Consider the following 20,215-nt stretch of genomic DNA (forward strand, 5'->3'; position numbering starts at 1 on the left):
TTAATGCAAGAAAGAAAATTAAATATTAATTTCTTTAAAAGACTTTGTCTAAGAAAGTGATTATTGCTCCAATATCCAAGAAAGTCTAGTGTCTCGCCACAGCCTGGAAGCCTATTATTGAAATAAATATTTAATTGACTAACTGTTAAAATGATTTACTGTTATAATCTGTTAACAAAGTTAGACTTTTTTTTACAAAATGTTTTTTCATTAACTTTTTTTTTAAATACAAAGTATGACTTTATGAAAATTTTTAACCATTCTGTTTACTATTTTATTAAGTACCCCTCAAAATTAATTTTAAAATATTCTAACTTCTTATGTTTTTTTTTTATGTAATCAAAGAAGGAGGAATAGATACAGGTTGAAGATTTTAGGAGGAGATTTTAGGGGGAGATTTTAAAATTTTGAATTTTGCAACATTATACTTAATGTTCTTAAAATGTTTTTATTGTAATTTCTTTACAATACTTTTATTGTATTATTTTTACCCTAACTTGAACCCGAGTTGATGCACATCAAAAAGGGGGAGATTGTTGGAACCCCGTGATAGTTTTGATGTGATCAACCAGGTTATATTAGACCCTGTTGTGTTTGACCCTTGTGTCTAAGTATGTCGGAGCTTAGGAACACAAAAAGTTGAGCGGAAGATACAGCTAGCGAGAAGGATGACACGGGAAGGGAGTCGACGGACTTGGTGCATCCGAGAGACGAGGTGCTACGGAAGAATACACCGGTGGATGAGAAGGATGTGCGCGAATTTTTGAGGGACGAGACGTCGGAGCGGAAGCCTGCTCAAGGAGAAGGTCGGAAAATGGGTTCGGGTCAACCCTATTCTGGTTGACCAAAATCACCCAGGCGATCAGAGCAGTAGAAGAGCAAAAGATGGCTGGAAGTGCTGCTGGAGGCACCTTTAAAGGGAGTTGAAGGTGCCTCCCGCGCCTCACTATGGAAGGCGCCTTCCATGGCTGGAAGGCGCCTTCGATGAACAGTACGAAGGCGTCTTCTAGCCCTATGGAAGGTGCCTTGGACTAGAAAAATATTGTCGTTGCCGATAAAGCTTTCTCCTTTGATGCCTCGTTGGAGGCGCCTTCCACCCACTGATAGGATTTTTTAGGAGCTATAAAAAAGCTCTTGGAGCTAGGAAATAGATAACAACTTTAGTATCAACTCCTGTATTTTTTTCCTAGCAACTATCTGAGCATCTAACGATTATAAGAGCTTCTCCGCCTACACGAAGGAGATCTTTTAGAGCTTTTCATTTTCCTTGGATTAACCACCACCTAGATTATAAGCAAGTAAATAATGTGCCTCATCTTTTTAGTTGTTAATTTAAGTTATTATTATTGTTGCTTTTAATTTGAGTTAAAAGAACGGGAACAACATTGCTTTCTTTTTTAGGTTATTCACATTTCCCTCTTACCGACCTCTAAAGGTCCTAATATGAGCTGATAGTAATGACTCATATTCAAATATTAGGTCATCTATCACTGAACTAATCAAATCCCCTTAGTAGTTGAATCTTTTATAAATACTAGGTCGCATGTATCAAATGAATCAAATTCAAATGATTTTAAAATTTCACACGTGTAATTCGGACATGTGTTTCTTACTTATATTGCCAAGGTGACAGTGTCATGAGTAGGAGGTTAATTAATTATCTTATCGTTTACTATTCTTTTAGCCCACTTATATCATTACATATATAAGGCACTCCTTGTATTCAACAACCAAGTGTTTTTAAAAAAATAGTATTCAATCTCGAAGATATTTGAAGGAGAAAGGGGATTAAATGTCTTTCTCTTGTTTATGAACTCAAGATAAATCATATTGTTTCTTCTCCAATATTCAGTAACATGGATCATTTGGAGCCGGTTCTTCTTTCTTGGCCTTAAGAACAATTCTCAAGTTGTGAATTCAATCTAAGAAATTCGGCCTTGTCAGTTTAGTTGTTACCAAAGTTGAGCGAAAATTCAAAGAAAAATACTTATTCTAATAAACTAGAAATACACAATCAAGCAAATATGAGAAAGATGATTTTACAATGTATTTGTAGATTATTTACATACATTATAGAATCTCATTCATTTATCGAATTCAAGAGCCTTTATATTGAATTCGAGAGATCAAACATTTATACAAATAAACATCCATACAAACAAACTAATAGAAAAAAAATTACACTATCCATCTATATCAATAATCCAAATAGTATATTCATATATAAAATAGTAATACAAAATCCTGCAGAAAGTCAAATATGATATATTTATATCATATTTATGTAAAAATAAAAATATTGCATATATATATAACCAATTTTGATACCTGGATAGAAGAAATAAGCAAATGATGATCATTAATGTCAATAGGCCTAGACTTCTGAAACATATAGTAATATAATATTTAGACATTAGCATATTAGATTATCAAAACAGAATAAATATATTTTGTATGATTTATGTATGATAAAAAAATTGTGTTTAGTTGAACAAACCTTAGAAAAAGTTAATCAACATGATATAATAGATTCTGAGTCTCTTGTAAATCAAAATGAAATAGAACTGGTGGCGGAGGTAAATTAACTATAAGTGTTGCATATGAGCCATGAGAGTATCATGATTCTCAGCTCGCTTCCAATCCTCATCGGGTCTCCTCTGATCCTCCTTGACTCACCTTCGATTGTCCTCGGCTCTCCTTTGCTCCTCAACAGTCATCCACTGATCCATCTTCTGATCCATTAAGGTAATTTGAGTGCGCAGTTCTTAATTTTTCCATCTTAAAGACTGCACCTCAGTAGAAGAAGAGGAAGAGGCATCATCATGACCCTTAGGAATCCTCAAACGATCAAATACAACTTTAGCCTGGGATCCAAGCTGTAGAGGGTGGAGTTTTTTATCCGTCTACCAACAATATCATCATAAATCTCATTTAGTGCCTCGATGAATAGAGACTATGACTCTCCCCTCTGTTGGTGGCTAAGATGCCTTAACCACTCTATCTGTCATTTGATTATGTGTGAAAAAATATAATTTGAATATTATTCAATTTGATCATAATTACTAAAATTAATCAAGATAGAAACGATCAAATGTAATAAAGTAAATAATCTTATGTATATGACTGTCGATCTAGGATCGACAAAAGTGTCATCCTTCTCCTTGTGGATCTTAAGAAAGGCCTCCATACAACTAGGTTGGCGGGCTAGTTCACGTTCTTGCATATATAAATAATTTGGGACAAAATTATAGAAATTTAATAATAAATATAAAATTTTCTTATTTAACTTTAAATTAAACTCACCAGATCCATAACATGCTCAATAATAAATCTGGATCCTGACGTATGTCAAATTGTTTCGGTGCTCAGCCCACCTAGTTCTGTATTTCTATTTGCTCTAGCCTTTTCAACATTTGCTTGATACTTTTCTGCAACCAAGGTTGTCATCTATGCACTCCATATCTCGGCTGATATATACACCGGCCTAGTGCCTTTTTTTCTCATGTAATAAAGAAGGTCTCTGTAATATTTGAAACAATAACTATTCCAAGTATCTTTAAATTATAGCTTATGACTTTCATCCCATATATATATTTTGTGCTATTATAATTTAAATTAAACCTTTAGTATATTGAAGGATAAATATATTATAAAATACAAAATATATTATATATACTTTTGACAAATTCTTTATAATAAAATAACTTAGTCTCCTGGTCTACATGCCTCTATGTAGTACCAAAAATACAGACTCATTTTTTGAATTTGTTGATGATATATGTGGCAACTAGGTGGCCATCAGGGATAAACCCGCAAGAAAAAATATTAAGGTATGAGAAATATTATAAAAAAGTGATATATGAACTTGAATTACTAATAAAAAAAATACTTATCAGTCTCTAACAACTCATAGCACCTTGTAGCCACGGAGTGCTACTACCTACTGTTCTGCCGTAATAATGTCTGTAAAATGATATTAAAACACATCATAATAAAGTTTACTAACATGATAATATAAATATAAAATAATATGAAAGCATAACTTAATGAACAATAATGCTAATATTTAATCATCATTAACATCTGACTATTCAACATTAACAGTTTCTAAGTCTTCATCACTAGAATCTGTTAGTTCAACAAAATTCTCACCGTTGGACATCTCTCCATCATTTATCTCCTCATAAGTGACATTAATATTTACAAGTAAATGAGAAGTGAAGTGGAGTTGTGAGTCAATTAAATGTCTCTCCACTTCGTCATTCTGAAATCTACCATGGTTTTGAGCAGTGATTATGTTCGACATCTCTATGATTGAGTGAGGCTTGATTTGACAAACAGACAATCATTCACTAGATCTTCTTCTCTTCGTAGGGAATTCAAGATAGAGAACTTGATCCGCTTATACCCTGAAAATGAAAGGTTCAAACTTGTTGAACCTTTTATTTGCATTAACCTCAATTAAATTATAATTTAGATGTGTTTTGGTATCTATTCTTGAGGTCGAATCATACCATAAATATTTAAACAACACACACCTTTTTATAGTTAATGCAGGATATTCAATCTCTGTGATTTCGTCAAGTCTACCATAGTAATCAAACTCAGTATTATTGTTGTCCATAGATCCATTGACGCAAACACCAGAATTATAGGTTAATCTCCGTGAATCTCCTTGTGCCACATGAAATTTGAGGTCATTAATATAGTAACTAGAATACACCTTTATTTTACGGAGGGGCCCTGATACAATATTCATTTCTATCATCTTGTACATTTGATATTCTATGATCTTTCACCTATAAAGATAGTTATAATATAAATTAGGACACTTTTTAATAGACATGAATTAAAAAAATTCACAAATTCTCTAACTTACATATATTTGAAATCATAATATAAATTCGACCTCTAACTTTACAGCTATCTCACTTGCACCAATTAATGGATTTTGTAGATATAATTATTGTTTGTACAAGCTGAGAAGAAAATAATTTTAAAATAATTGGGATATCAAGCAAACAAATTAAATGGAGGATAAATATTTGAATAGTGAAGTCAACTTACTTTATATATGAGTTGACATCTTTACAATTTAAGAGTATGTATGTTCTTGCAGCATGGTATTCTTTTAGGTTAACTATCTAGAAAGCGACATCATTGATTTACCAGGAAACTTGAAAATATAAAGCATCAATGGGTCTATTGGCTGAGGAGCATCATCGAAATTTTTAGGACACTTAGATGTCTTGTTTTCACACTATCAGCAAAATAATGAAGCAGAAAGAAGATACTTCTTCAATCATATAAGCATTACATATTAACCCCTCAACTCTTACTTTGTTACAAACATCATCCTTTAATTTTCTAAAAAAAATTGTTCAAATGGATACATCTATCCGTACTGCACAGGACCAACTATTTGTGTCTCATATGATAAATGTACTAGTAGATGTTCCATTGAATCAAAGAAACTGGGTGGAAATATATGCTCCAACTTGCATAATATGAGAGAAATATTTGTTTCTAGCTGAAACATATCATCTATCATAATACACTTCGTTGTCAAGTCTCTAAAAAAATAGACTCAATTTTGTGAGTGTTTGCCAAATATTTTGATGAAGTAAGTCATGGAAAGCTACTAGAATAAGTCTTTGCATGAATACATGACAATCATGACTTTTCATTCCAAACATGTTTAGCCTGTTCATATCCATGCATCAAGTCATATTTGAGGCATGCCCATATGGAAATTTTATTTCTTTCAATCAATTACATAAAGTTTTCTTATCATTTTTATTTAATGTATAACAAACTTTTGGAAATCTATTCGTTGTGTCATTCTGATGCAACCCTAGTATGTTGTCTAGTTCTTTTAAATCCTCATATGATTTTGTAGTGTCTTTAGTTCTTTCAGACACGTTCATCACAGTGTTGAAGATATTATCGAAGAAACTTTTCTCAATATGCATGACATCTAAATTATGTTGAATAAGTAGAGACTTCCAATACGACAGCTCCAAAAAAATACTTCTTTTCTTCAAACCACACTAGTACATCCTAACAATATATTTATTTATCTCATAGGAACTAGATTAAGATACTAATAGAAATTCATAACTGTCTATTTGTTCAATGATTTGTTCACTTGAAACATGGATTGTTGGATGAGGTTTTCAAACTACAACATTCTTTAGATTTGTTTTTTTATTTCACTGGAAAGGATGATCAACTAGTAAAAATTTATGATGATTATCAAACCAAAATACCTTTATCACTATAAGAAAATGAAAATACATCAGACTATGTCATACAATGTGGGCATGCTAATTGACCAGCCGTGCTCCATCCCGATAACATTGAGTATGCTAGAAATTCACTTATCGCCTATGATCCTGTCCGAGCGCTGAGTCGACGGACGCTGGGGACGTGGCACGCTCCGCTGTCTCCGACTGGTGGCGTAGATCTCCGGCGAACCTACAAAGAAGCCGAGCCGGGAGGGGTTTCCCGGCGACGACCCTCCGACGCTCAAGTCAGGCAACGAGAGAGGCAGCGTAATGTGGCTACAGTAAAGATTTCCGCATACCTTCGTCGACGTCTGGGGGTTCTTATATAGGACCCCGGGGAGGCGCATGCACGCTTCTCTATGCGTGAACGCTTCCCCAAACATACATTAACAAGCCTCTGTCAGAAAAGTACCTCTGGCGTCATTCCGCAATCGTCCGAGCATATCCCGGATGTGACGGTGGAAGCTTTCGCCGTATGATCCTGTGTACGGCTCGGCCGCCAACTCTGCTGCTTGTTGGCGGCAGGTGTCTCGAGGATGATGTTATCCCCTGTCTCCTTTGTCCTCTTGCGTTCCCTGTCTGTTCTAGGGCCGAGCGGGTCAGCCGCTCGACAGGCATATAACTTCTGCATCGGTCGTATGCTCGAATAAGACTGCTCCCGCTTGTGTTGCCTTGTGCACCGACCGAACGGACAGCCCACTCGGCCCTTGAAACCTTTTTACCTTGAGCATCGGAAACCCGACCCCTAGTCGGGTTGTCTTTCATTCGGCTCGGGGGGATTCACAGTCGGTCGGCTCGATTCATCCGCTTGGTCGGCCTGCTTCTCCCGGTCGGCCGGGTCTCAGGGTTGAATCTCTTGACCTTTGACCTCCACGTGTCGTTGACCTTCCGCCAGCGAGGGTCCTCTGCCCTTACCACCGGATCACATGCCTCCCCCTCAAGTCTAGTCGAAGGAGGCGCTAAGTCTGACTGACTGGACAGCCGGTCGGCCTGAGTGATACCGCCCTGCCACTCAGGAGTGTTCCTCCAAATGATCGTTCGGCCTCTTCCGAGCGCTGGGTTTGCTGCCGTGTTGACGGTCCTCGCTGACGCCCTTCGGATCTCCTCGAGATTCATGCAAATCTTCTCCATTAAAACCGAGCACGCGCGTTGTGCGTCGTAATGGCGCTCATTAAATGCGCCCCTATGACATGGTGCCACGTGGCGCCTCGCTGGCGCCATCGTACGGCTCGGTGATGTGTTCGATGGGACATCGACGGTTTGAAATGAACGGGCCGATGGGGGCCTCGGTTCTTGTGACCTGCATCGGACGGTCGAGGGCGATTAGGCCTGACCTTATAAAGCCGTCACCTTCCTCCTCCGTCACACTTCTGCCTTCGCGTGTCCCGCCGCCTTTCTTCGGTGCTTCAGCATTCCGGTGACTCCGCTTCACTATTTTCTGACGATTCCCCGCCGTCTTCCTTCGATCCCCAGCCTCTTCGTAAGGTTCCTCCGCCTTTCCTCTCCATTTTCCTCATCTTTTTTGTCGAGTTCTCGTCTTCTGGTCGCTGTCCCTATCATCGTCTCCTTGCCATGTGTCATTTTCTATTCTCTTGGCTTCTGTTTTCTTGCCCGATCGGGTAATGGCCAGTTTATCCCAACCCGTAGATCCCACTTTAGGTCCCTGGTATACTACCATGGAGTCTCCCTTCGATCGGCGTGATGCCAAGGCTTTGCTTGATGGTTTTGACATTCCGTCTGACTTTGAACTTATTCTACCCTCACCAACCGCTCGGCCTCACAAACCGTCGAGCTGAGCCATTTGTTTTTTCCGAGACCAATTCACAGCCGGTCTGCGGTTTCCTCTTCATCCCTTCTTCACCGACGTTTGCAACTTCTTTGGTCTTCCGCTCGCCCAATTAGTTCCCAATACTTTTCGACTTTTGTGTGGAGTGGTGGTACTGTTCAAGATACACCGCATCCCTCTCCGACCGAAATTTTTTTACTATTTTTATTATCCCAAGCAGTCCGAGCTGGGCACCTATCTATTCCAGGCTCGGCCCAGTCTATTCTTTTTTGATAAACTCCCCTCCTCCAATAAACACGGGAAGGAGTACTACTTTTATCTTCGTCTCCCCGAGCGAGCTCCCTTCCGAACCAAATGGCAGGTCGGACCGCCTACTTCTCCCGAGCTAAAAAGATTTAAGACCCGACCGGATTATCTCGAGGCCGCGAACATGCTTGCTGGTCTGAAGCTCGATATCAACAAGCTTCTGCCTGAAGGCGTGTTTTATATCTTCGGCCTGAGTCCGAGCCGCACTCCACTTCCGAGCAGCTTCGGTAAGAATTTCACTTGCACATGTACTTTGAGTGCTAACTGATTTTCTTCTTTTTTTCTTTGCAGCAAATATCGTCATGGAGTCCGTGATGCTCGGGATTTTAAAGAGGAAAGCCGAGGCGCTCGAGGCGGCAGCCGCCAAAGAGATGGAGCAACTGGGCATCACTCCGGTCGGCTCTCACGAGGGTGAGAGCGAGACAAACGCGGAGGAGTCGGCCGCTCATGCCTCCCCCGTGGAGGTGACGGGAGGCGCTACGTCGGACAGGGAACCGGCCGCCCCAGAGGAAGGCTCCGATCGGGAAGACAAGCGCCCGCTCAAACAAAAAAGGCGCCGGACGGAGACTCCGTTGCGATCGGCTACTTCTGCTGTTCGTGTATCCGAGCGGGCGGGATCCGATTCTCATGGGAAAACTCCAATGGTGGAGGCAGTATCGTCCGATCGGACTCTGTCTCAGTTAAATTTGCCCGCCAACCCTATTGAGGCTGTGCCGGTCAGCGCTCTTCCACCTGCCCCCCGCCGGGTCCAGCGCTCGGCTATTTTGTCCAAGTTCTCCGCCTCGACCTCTGGTCCCTCCGCATATGCTCACACGTCTCCCGGTCAAAGCTGCACGATCAGGGTCACCCTACATCTTCCCACTGAGGAACTTTTGCTCGAGTCTGATCGACCGACCGCGCCTGAGCATATGATCAGCATGAAGGGGCCCCTCGCCGAGATGTGGGCCGATGCTCGGGCCCGTGTTGCAATGATTCCGCTCGGTAAACTGGCCAACAGCCATATGCAGTAGGCCACTGGGGTAAGTGTGTTTTCTTCCGAAGTCCTTAACGCCCTCTTTCCGATCGGCTATCAATACTTTTGTTTATGTCAGAGATGGGTGAAGGAGATTGCTGTCTCCAATCGACTGGCCATGGTGGACGAAGAGCAGAAGAAGCTGAAGGGTTCCGGCGGTCCATCCTCCCAGAGCCCCTCATATGCCGAGCTGCAGAAAGAGCTTAAGAAGACCAAAGACTCGTTGGAGGCGGAGCGAAAGAAGACAGCCGACCAGGCCCATACTCTGGCTGAACTCGAAAGACAGTTCAAGACACTTGACCGGAAAATAAGCCTAGCCACCGATCGAAAGAAAACGACCATCGCCGATCTGGAGAAGAAAAACGTCGAGGCGTGGGGCCTGGAACAACGAGTTAAGGAGTTGGTGGAGCAGCTGGACGGCGAGCCGCTCGGGTGAAGCGATCAAACATAAGGACGAACTGAAGAACTTGCAGGAGGCTCTTGAAGCTTCCCAAGCTGCCTTCAAGGAGTATCAAGAGGTCGAGCCAGGCCGGGCCGCAGTCCTGAAGTAACAGCATATCCGCTCGAACGAATTTTCTGAGAAGGTCTGCGAGAGGATGTATACTGCCTTTGAGTTGGCCATTACCGCCACGACTGACTACCTAAAGTCCAAGGGTCAGCTTCTCGACTCCACAACCATCCCGGCTGAAGACTACGTGGCACTCCTCTCTTCCATCCCGAAGACCGTTTATGATTTCCTTGAGTAGTGTTTTTTGTAACCCTTCCGATCGGCTCTAAGAGCCTGAATTTTAATGAAGATATGCAGCCTTTTTATTAGCTTACTCTTTTTTTGTCAATACTTGTGTCTTCCGATCGGAGCACGAACTACTGCCGTTCGCGTCTCCCCCTTTTTCTTCTCGTTAATCGTTTCTTATCCTGCCTTGCTTTCCAAAGGTATTTTTCACGAAGTATTCTCTGTAACTAGGCCGCTCGCCTGAACACCCCCACTTCTTTAAATGGAATCCCTGATAGATGTTCACGAAGTACCTTTGGTAACTTGGCTGATCGGCCTCTCGACTCATAGGTCGACCTTTTTATTATCTTTTCCTGACCGGAGGATTTATAGTCGTCGGTCCGAATCTAGAGTTTAACGTCGCCGCTCGACGGTCTTCAAGCCGGGGGATAGTCGCCGGTCCGACTCTAGAGTTTAACGTCGCCGCTCGACGGTCTTCAAGCCGGGGGGTTTATAGTCGCCGGTCCGACTCTAGAGTTTAACGTTGCCGCTCGACGGTCTTCAAGCCGGGGGGTTTATAGTCGCCGGTCTGACTCTAGAGTTTAACGTCACCGCTCGACGGTCTTCAGGCCGAAGGGTTTATAGTCGCTGGATCGACTCTAGGGTTTAACGTCGGAGCTCGACGGTCTTTAGGCCGGAGGGTTTATAGTCGTCTGTTCGACTCTAGGGTTTAAAGTCGGAGCTCGACGGTCTTCAGGCCGGAGGGTTTATAGTCGCCGGTTCGACTCTAGGGTTTAACGTCAGAGCTCGACGGTCTTCCAGCCGGGGGGTTTATAGTCGCCGGTTCGACTCTAAGATTTAACGTCGCTGCTCGACGGTCTTCCACCAGGGGGATTTATAGTCGCCGGTTCGACTCTAAGATTTAATGTCGCTGCTCGACGGTCTTCAGGCCAGTGGGTTTACAGTCGCCGGTTCGACTCTAGGGTTTAACGTCGAAGCTCAACGGTCTTCAGACTGGAGGGTTTATAGTCGCCGGTTCGACTCTAGGGTTTAACGTCGGAGCTCGACGGTCTTCAGGCCGGAGGGTTTATAGTCGCCGGTTCGACTCTAGGGTTTAATGTCGGAGCTCGACGGTCTTCCAGCCGGGGGGTTTATAGTCGCCGGTTCGACTCTAAGATTTAACGTCGCTGCTCGACGGTCTTCAATAATGAGCCTATGGCTCGGATAATCTATGCCCGGCCGAACGACACGGGGTTTTCGCCATCGAGCCTATGGCTCGGATAATCTACGCCCGGCCGAACGGCATGGGGTCTTCGCCATCGAGCCTATGACTCGGATAATCTACGCCCGGCCGAACAGCACGGGGTCTTGGCCATCGAGCATATGGCTCGGATAATATACGCTCGGCCGAACGGCACTGGGTCTTCGCCATCGAGCATATGTCTCGGATAATATACGTCCGACCGAACAGCACGGGGTCTTGGCCGTCGAGCATATGGCTCGGATAATATACGCCCGACCGAACGGCACGAGGTCTTCGCCATCGAGCATATTTCTCGGATAATATACACCCGGCCGAATAGCACGGGGTCTTGGCTATCGAGCATATGGCTCGGATAATATACGCCCAGCCGAACGGCACGGGGTCTTCGCCATGGAGCATATGGCTCGGGTAATATACGCCCGGTCGAACGACCCGGGGTCTTCGCCATCGAACATGTCTCGGATAATATACGTCCGGCCGAACAGCACGGGGTCTTGGCTACGGCATCATGCAGCTACCCGCTTGGTGCACCATGATCATGCCTTTGCTTTGTTCTTATAGCTTTCATTCCTGCGATCAAACGATACATCCGAACGGGATATTCATTAAATATATTACATCAGCGCACCTTTCATCCAGCCCGATAGGGCTGGAGGTGGTTTGTGCTCCATGACCTCTCTAGCCGTCGTCCACGTACACTTCCAAGTTGCGTCCGATCTGCTCCCTGAATACCTTGTTCAATAGACGCTGGTAGATGACTCTTGCATTCTTCAGCCCGAACGACATTACATTGTAGCAGTAGGTGCCGTCCGCCATGACGAAGCTAACCTTCTCCTGATCTTCTCGGGCGAGCGACACTTGATGGTAGCCTTGGTATGCATCCAACATGCATATCAGCTTGCACCCGGCCGTGGAGTCCGCCAATTGATCGATCCGGGGCAGGGGGTAGAAGTCTTTCGGGCATACCTTGTTCAAGTCCTGGAAATTGATGCAGACTCTCCACTTGTTGCCCGGCTTGGAGACCAGAACCATATTTGCAAGCCAACTCGGGAATTGTACTTCCCTTATGTGTCCGGCCTCCAGAAGCTTTTCTACCTCCACCCGGATGATTACATTCTGCTCCGCGCTGAAGTCCCTCTTCCTTTGCTTCACCGGCCGAGCGTCCAGCCGGACGTGAAGTTCATGTTGCGCTACGCTTGGCGAGACCCCTGCCAGCTCATGGGTCGACCAAGCGAAGACGTCGCAATTTCGCCGTAGGCATATGATCAACTTCTCCTTCTGCTTCTCCTCCAGATCGGATGCTATGAAAGTGGTAGCCTCCGGTCGGGAAGAGTCAATCTGCACCTCCTCTTTTTCTTCATAAACCAAAGAAGGTGGTTTCTCAGTTATAGTATTTACCTCGACTCGCGGCACTTTCCGAGCGGACTTGGATTCGCCTCGAACCATCTCCACATAGCATCTCCGAGCCGCCAGTTGGTCTCCCCGCACCTCCCCTACTTGATCTTCCACCAGGAACTTGATCTTTTGGCAGAAGGTAGAGACGACCGCCCGGAACTCGTTGAGCGCCAGTCATCCCAAGATAACGTTGTATGCAGAAGGAGCATCAACCACGATGAAGGTGGTGGTCCTTGTCCTTCTGAGCGGCTCCTCGCCCAACGAGATAGCTAACCGGACTTAGCCGATCGGCAAGTGTTCGTTCCCAGTGAACCCGTAGAGGGGGGTCGTCATTGGCAGTAGTTCAGCTCAGTCTATTTGCAGTTGGTCAAAGGCCTTCTTGAATATTATATTGACCGAGTTGCCTGTGTCAATGAAAATGCGGTGAATAGTATAGTTGGCTATTACTGCTCAAATGATCAGGGCGTCATCGTGTGGGACTTCAACTCCTTCGAGGTCCCTAGGCCCGAAGCTGATCTCGGGTCCGCTCGCCCTTTCCTGGATACAGCCGACCGCGTGGATCCTCAGCTGCCTTGCGTGCGCCTTTCTGGCTCTATTGGAATCTCCGCCGGTCGGGCCTCCGGCGATGATATTGATCTCGCCCCGAGATACGTTGCCCCTATTTTCCTTCTCCCAAGCGGAAGGTCTTGGTCGCTCATGCGACGCCCGATGGTGGACTTCGGGCTGCTGACGGTGCTGCCGCTCGGGGGATCTCCTTTCTATCCTTTGAACGGGGCTCCGTTGTCGATGTGGCCGGTCTAGTGAAGGCGATCGACGACGGTAGCTCCTTGGCGCAGGATGAGCGATGGGGGGGAGGATCTGACAGTCGCGGGTGTTGTGAGTAGCCGACTGATGGAGTGAACAAAACATCGGGGTCTATACCTTCCCCCTGGGCTTGGGCCTATCAGTCGCGACTTGCTGGACGGCGTGCGGCCGAGTGTGCTGATGAGGATGGGCAGCTTCGGCTCTCGGTCCTCTGGGTGGCTGGTGACTGATGGGCTGCTTCGGCTCGACGGAAGCTGGTTGGTCACTCAGGGCTTCTTTTCTTCTCGCCGCCTGGGCTTCCTCCACATTGATATATTCGTTGGCTTTATGCAGCATGTGGTCGTAGTCCCGGGGAGGCTTCCGGATGAGCGAGCGGAAGAAGTCACCGTCCACGAGCCCTTGCGTGAACGCGTTCATCATTGTTTCCGAAGTGACCTTTGGAATGTCCATGGTCACCTGGTTGAAGCGCTGGATGTATGCTCGGAGCGGCTCCCTCGCGCCTTGCTTGATGGCAAACAGATTGACGCTTGTCTTCTGGTGGCGCCTGCTACTTGCAAAATGATGGAGGAACGCCGTTCGGAATTCCTTAAAACTTGTGATGGATCCGTCCGGCAGTCTCCGAAACCACCGATGCGCCAATCCCGAAAGCGTGGTGAGGAACACTCGGCATTTCACACCATCTGTGTATTGATGCAGAGTGGCGGTGCTGTCGAACTTACCCAGATGGTCGTCTAGGTCGGTTGTCCCGTTGTACTCCCCGATCGCAGGGGGCACATAATGCCTCGGCAGTGGATCGCGAAGAATGGCCTCTGAGAACTGCCGGTTTATCCGTTCGGGCGACGCGTCCGTTCGGGGCGCCTTTCCTTTTCTGACATCCCGGATGGGTGCTTCGTCCGATGAAGATCCCTTGTCTTGATTAGCTTGTGCTACCTCCAGGGCGTCTGGAACAGAGCTCGATGAAAAGGTATCGGGGCGGGCGGCGCCCCCATCTGGGTACCGGCTGGTCCCTTATTTTGCCCCCATATTGAGAGCTGCTCCTGCCTGTCTTCGGGTGGCGCTCGACCCCCCGAGGCTGATGTCGCCTGCTGCACTGCCCGCTCGGCCTGAGCTTTCTGCTGCTACTCCACGATTTTTGCTGCTCGTGCTTGAACGAGTGCTTCGAGCTCCTCGGGAGAGAGCGTTACCAGAAGTTGACGTCCAGCTTCTTCCATCTTCTTAGCTCGGATTCAGGTGCGTTCCCACAGACGGCGCTAATTTGATCCTGTCCGAGCGCTGAGTCGACGGACGCTGGGGACGTGGCACGCTCCGCTGTCTCCGACTGGTGGCGTAGATCTCTGGCGAACCTGCAAAGAAGCCGAGCCGGGAGGGGTTTCCCGGCGAAGGCCCTCCGACACTCATGTCAGGCAACGAGAGAGACAGCGTAATGTGGCTACAGTAAAGATTTCCGCATACCTTCGTCGACGTCTGGGGGTCTTTATATAGGACCCCGGGGAGGCGTGGACACGCTTTTCTATGCATGCACGCTTCCCCAAACATACCTTAACAAGCCTCTTTCAGAAAAGTACCTCTGGCGCCATTCCGCAATCATCCGAGCATATCTCGGATGTGACGGTGGAAGCTTCCGCCGTATGATCCTGTGTACGGCTCGGCCGCCAACTCTGCTGCTTGTCGGCGGCAGGTGCCTCGAGGATGATGTTATCCCCTGTCTCCTTTGTCCTCTTGCATTCCCTGTATGTTCCAGGGCCGAGCGGGTTGGCCGCTCGACAGGCATATAACTTCTTCATCGGTCGTATGCTCGGATGAGACTGCTCCCGCCTGTGTTGCCTTGTGCACCAGCCGAACGGACAGCCCGCTTGGCTCTTGAAACCTTTTTACCTTGAGCATCGGAAACCCGACCCCTAGTCGGGTTGTCTTTCATTCGGCTCGGGGGGATTCACAGCCGGTCGGCTTGATTCATCCGGTCGGTCGGCCGGGTCTCAGGGTTGAATCTCTTGACCTTTGACCTCCACATGTCGTTGACCTTCCGCCAGCGAGGGTCCTCCGCCCTTACCACCGGATCAGCCTATAATAATGCAGCATGCAATCTAAAATTAGTTTTATTTGCAACATTATAAGTCGCTGACCCTACATTCCATAATTCATTCAACTCGGTAATCAGAAATTGTAAGAAAACATCTATCTTCTCTTTGGAATTGATTAGACCAGGAATAAGCACATTAAGGAATATAAATTCATCTTTCATACATATCCATGGTGAAAAATTGTACAGTGTTAATATAACTGACCAAGATTAATATTGTTACCCCGATTGATTAAATGACTGAAATCCATCTACGGAAAGTCTCAATCTCACATTACATGGTTCTATTATAAAAGAGGGAAATACAACATCAAGATGTTGTTGGTGTTGTAAGTACAAATGGTCAAACTCATGTTTTGATAAATAATAAATGAATTAAAGTTAGATGTTATGTTGTCTAACCTCTTTACCGAGTGTGCAGAAATTGACGGGTCTAGAGGACCTGATACCAGGCTGAAGCTCAGTTAAGTATGAGGACTTGATAACTGGCACAAAGTCTAGATAAGTCAAGGAGTGATCCGATGTCTAGCTGGAAGTTCAGCGGGGTCTGCGGATTTGACAACTAGCGGGAATACATGGTGGGTCAAAAGACAAGTCAATTGACTACAAATGGTAAGTGAGGTAAGTCACCGAGGAGAAAAATCCAGTGAGAACAAGTTCCGATGGGACTATAGGCGCAGTCCAGCTTAAAACCATTTAGAAAGTCTAAACTGACATCATGACTAGATCCTGGTCTTGGGAAGACAGGATTTAAGTCATAAATTGTTCATATTTTTAATATGTTAACTCTATTTTATAGGATAATTTTTGTTGCTTAGACTAGCATATTTTATAGGGAATTGCAATAAAGTGGTTGAAAAAAGGGCTCCAGGCGTCCGAACACAATCTAGGCGCCTGTAGGTCCGAGCACTTGGAGGTGGTCCAAGTGTCCGGACAAGGAGATGAAGCAGTGTGCGACTAGCTGAGGTGGCACGCACTGGTTGGCCGACACTCGTCAGGTCCGAGTGCCCTAAGAAGGATAAACTTTCATAGATAGAGTTTCACTGATGAGCCTTCATATCAGTAACCCAGGTGTCCGGGGGTGGTCTGGGCGTCTGGAGGAGGATAAGTCAATGACGGATCAGGCCCTGTTGGAGGCACCTGAGGGTGGTCCGGGCGCCCAAAGATGGCCTATGAAAAGGCCTTCAACCAAAGCCTTCAGGGCATCATTCGCTACAACTTTCATTCTTTCACGCTGCTCAGAGAAAGCTCCGACGATACTGAAAGGCTGCTTGGACAACTGACGATCGAGCAATTGTGTTCATACATCCTTCTTGTCAGCAGCTTTTTATTTTACAGCTCGTGTACTCAAAGTTTGTAACTCAATTTTTGAACTAATAGTGATTGCTCAACGAAAGCACTCAACGAGTGCGGGCCTTGGAGTAGGAGTAATCGAAGGCTCCAAACTAAGTAAAAAAAATACTTGTTTTAACACTTACTCATTCAACTTTCTCTTTTCCGATGCGTTTATTTTAATTCATGATTTTTAAAAAAGAGATGAATATTATTCACCCCCCCCTCTAATGTGTTTTCGATCCTACAAATGTTTCAACACAGGGGAATTACAAGGATACACATTATACCTCCTTCGTACTTATGCTCATGATGTCGCATCATGTGGCAAGCTGTAGTAGCAGATGCATACAAACGTTGGAGTCTAGTAGTTAACGAAAAATAATGTAACATTCCAAGCATTTTTTTCTTCTTTTTCCTTGGTATGTGAGTATCATGCTTATAATGAGGGTGTATATAAATTTTACATTCACTTAAATCATTGTCTTCATTCTAAAATATCATGTAGTTATTTATACAACAATCAATCTTCTTTATAGGTAAACGTAAACCTCTAACCAATTTCTTTATACTGTAAAAACTATCCATCATTATGTTATCAGCAGGAAGCAACTCTGACATTAATAAGCATATGCCATCGTAATATTTTTTAAAAAATAATATTTTACTTTCATATTCAATAACCTTGTAGTAGCTGATAGTTGGGAATGACTAGAAGGAATGTCTTCCTACACTTCTTTTTCACTAGCTTTTAACATTTCATATAGTTACTAATATTTAGGTGTTGGTATTTCGTTGATATTGGAATAATCAACTGCAGTATTCATTACATCGTGAACCATTAATTGCATTGCAATATCATTAGTTGATAATTCTCCAACAATAATTGTGCCCGATGATGAACCACCGAAGACTCAATTAGTTCATACAAATAAAGCTCTCTGTGACAACATCAATTATATATAGTAATTTAACACAAAATCATTTTCTACATATATGTACATTCATGATATCCTCATTATAAAAGACTCTATTTTTAAATTTTGAATGATTACATGGACACTGTAATTCGGTAATATTCATACATTCTGGATGACTCTTAGTAAAGTTTACAAACTCTTCAGCTTCAGCAATAAAATCATTTGTAATAAATCTATTTTTTAATTGATTGTACATTCAAGCTTTATTCATGGATATTGTCACATAATGAGAATATAATTTCATACAATTTATTATAAAGTATATGAGTTGTTAAGACTATTGAATTGAGAATTAAAAATATAATTTGTGAAACCACACATTTAACTTATAGTATGCATCAACCTAAATCACAAATAATAAAGAAATGAGATCTAAAATTATTTTAGATGTAAATAAATTATACTTGAAAATGAGTAGTGTAGTAACCACGACCACGCTGCCAGCCGCATGCTGGCGGCCGAGAAAGGTGACGATCAAGTGTTGGTGGCTGGCAAATTCGCTAGCCAAGTGCTGTTGGCCGGCGAAACCGCCAAAACGTAGTTGCGACAGGTGAAACCGCCAGAACGCAGTTAGCGATGGGTGAAACCGCTAGAACGCAGTGAGCGACGGGCGAAGCCACCAGAACACAGCTGGCGACAGGCAAAACCACCAGCATGCGAGTGGCAACGGCGAGGCCGCCAACATGCGGCTGGCGGCCAACAAAGCCGCCAACATTCGACTGACTGCCGACAAAGCCGCTAGCACATGGCTAGCGGCCGGTGAAGCCGCCAGCAAGCGGTTGGCAATCGACGAAGTTGCAAGTACGCAGTTGGTGGCCGACGAAGGCGCCAGCACACAACTGGCGACCAACGAAGCAGCCAGCACGCGACTAGCCGCCAATGAAGCCTCCAGCATGCGGCTAGCAGCCGACAAAGCCACCAGCACGGCATTGGCGGCCGACAAAGTTGCCAGGATGCTGTTAGCAGTCGGCGAACAGCAAGCAACTAGTGGCAGGAGAAGGGAAGAAGGAGAGGCGACACGACGAGGTTTATCGGAGAATTGCCAATAGATTTGGAAAGAAATAAGCACGTAAGGGAAAATCGGTCCTATGCCCTAATTTTGACTAAGTGTTACCTACGGAATATAATTTCCGTCGGTAATCACGATCTTTCCGATGGAATTAAAACTCCGTCGGTAAACCGTTGGTAAACGTTGCGCCTTTGCAGGCCAATTAAAGCTTTACCGATGGAAATCATGTTCCGACGGAGTTTTCTAACGGAACTCGCATTCCGTCAGTATTTTTCAATGAAACATGATTTTCATCATAGAATACCGATGAAAATAATTGCCGTCGGGATTTCCATCGGTATTCTGGATAATTTTCATCGAGATAGTTCACAAACTAAAACCCTTTGCTGATAAATGTTCCTCTTCACCAAAGGCTTTACCAAGACACGTAGCCTTGCGGAGCAAACCTTTCGCACAACACCCCCTTGTCGTTGAATTCTTTGATTTCCTTTTGGACAAATATATACGACGAGGAGTGAGCATTACTTCCACTCTCCCAATAATGTATGGAGTAACGGTACATTACTAGTGAAAAAAACAAAGGGTCCATTATTTAGTAAAAGGAATGGGCAAGTAACGCTCACTCTCTCAATAACATGTTTAGTAACTGCACATGCAGTCGTGAGCTCCGCTTTGGGGAGGCCATTGCGATGGCCACAAACCCCTCGCAATGAGCTATCAATTTAGTTACAAATCATGGCCTCCGACTCAGACTTGTCGTGAATTGCAGCCACAGAAGAGAAAGCGGTCCTTTTTATCTCCTTCCTCCTCCTTTCCTTCTCTTTTCCCTTACATTAATTTTCATTAATATCTTTTCCTCCTCTATTCGTGGCGAGTAAACTGAGACTCAATCATACAATGGTCCTGCAAACTGCTGCCATGGATGGATATGCTTCAACAATGGGACCAAAACAAGAGGCCCGGAAGCCTCGATGCCCTTGCCAGTTGCTGAGAAAGCCACGCAGTGCAGCGTAAAGCTTAAAAATAAATCATACATCCAGTATCTTAGCGGTCTTCTTAATACCCGTCTTACGGATATAGAGAAAACTAAATATAGATACACAACTCATAGACATATGATAAAATTAATTCAAAATCGTCAATTTCTAAGAATCGATTACTGATCATTATACCAAAATACTATGTGTCCACTGTTTCAGCTACGCCATGAGAACAGTGCAAAGCCTAGAAAGAGTTGGTGCCCAGTAG

This window comes from Zingiber officinale, chromosome 8B (assembly GCF_018446385.1).
Source record: "Zingiber officinale cultivar Zhangliang chromosome 8B, Zo_v1.1, whole genome shotgun sequence".
Lineage (NCBI taxonomy): Eukaryota > Viridiplantae > Streptophyta > Magnoliopsida > Zingiberales > Zingiberaceae > Zingiber > Zingiber officinale.